This window comes from Prosopis cineraria, unplaced genomic scaffold (assembly GCF_029017545.1).
Source record: "Prosopis cineraria cultivar Desert tree isolate PC_DT_omini unplaced genomic scaffold, ASM2901754v1 PC2, whole genome shotgun sequence".
Taxonomy (NCBI): Eukaryota; Viridiplantae; Streptophyta; class Magnoliopsida; order Fabales; family Fabaceae; genus Prosopis; species Prosopis cineraria.
This window is the reverse complement of record NW_026555333.1, coordinates 4,177,021-4,178,196: the sequence shown is the minus strand read 5'-3', so window position 1 is coordinate 4,178,196 and position 1,176 is coordinate 4,177,021. Positions and strand designations below refer to the sequence as shown.

General features: G+C 33.7%; 1 non-coding gene across 1 annotated transcript; it reads left to right on the top strand.

The window, feature by feature from the left end:
• Window positions 1-754: 754 nt before the first annotated feature.
• Window positions 755-838, top strand: TRNAM-CAU (transfer RNA methionine (anticodon CAU)). Its single transcript is given in 2 exon segments — window positions 755-792; window positions 803-838. It is a non-coding gene; the product is annotated as a tRNA-Met (tRNA).
• The last annotated feature ends 338 nt before the right edge of the window (window positions 839-1,176 follow it).

Here is a 1,176-nt window from a genome sequence, read left to right as displayed (position 1 = left end):
TCTTCTTCAACTAATTATGTGGGGTAGAACTTAGTTATTATTTCTAATAATCATTCCTAACAAAACAAATTTAAAATAAAATAAGTTATTATTTATATTTTTAATATGCATATGAAAAGTAAAATTTTAAATATAATTAATTGTTGTTTAGTTTTAATTTAAATAAATAATAAATTCTAACTAAACAAAAATAATTTTTTTAATTTTTTAATTTCTGTTTTATTTTTACCTTCTAAATATTAAATTATCCCCACGCATCAGAATAAATATAGTTTATAAGTAAGTTAGACAATAAAACTAGTAACGAGTGGCGCGGATAACATAACATGTTCCATGCATAGGACCACCTAGTTAACTAGCCAAATATCATACTAATATTAAAAAACAGCAATATGTAACAATTTTATAAATGAACCATTTTAACCAAATCATGTTTTTTTTTTTGGCAAAAAAAAAAAACCAAATGATGTTTTAAAAGACGTCACTAGTCATACGTTGTCCCCCCATTGGATCCAATAAAAACGGCAATATGCAAAGTCGCGAAGCTGGTGGTGGGGAGAAGCATAAAGCCATAAACCCACCGCGCATTCATTCTCCCTTTTATTTTAAATAAATGCTTTTCCCCGTCAAACATGTGATCCAACATTACTGTACCGATATTCTTCATCAATCCCATTTTGGGGGCTCTGAGCTTGCGGACTTTGGGTTACTACTGTTAGGTTAATACATAAAAATCTCAAGCAATAGTACTCCTGGGGTGGTGGCGCAGTTGGTTAGCGCGTAGGTCTCATAGCTTTGAGTTATCCTGAGGTCGAGAGTTCGAGCCTCTCTCACCCCATGGCTTTTTCTTGTTGTACCCCTGTGTATTTCCACACAGCTTTCTGCTTTCCAAGTTCATGCACTGTATGTTCATGGTCATTTATTCTCTAAACAACCTGCTATCAAATTGATATTCCTCCTTTACCTGTCGATTTAGCATAGCTTTTTAAGTTCATCCCACTGTCAAGAAATGGACCGTTCAAGCACGGACAAATTAGGTACCATAGACTTTAGATAATCTGGATGCATCACTGTGGCAGATGGGACATGAATGACGTTCAATATAAATCATGTCAAAATTCGAAAGAATCTCTAACCAACTTCATTGAATTTGCGCATGCTTTGATTCTTCCCGTG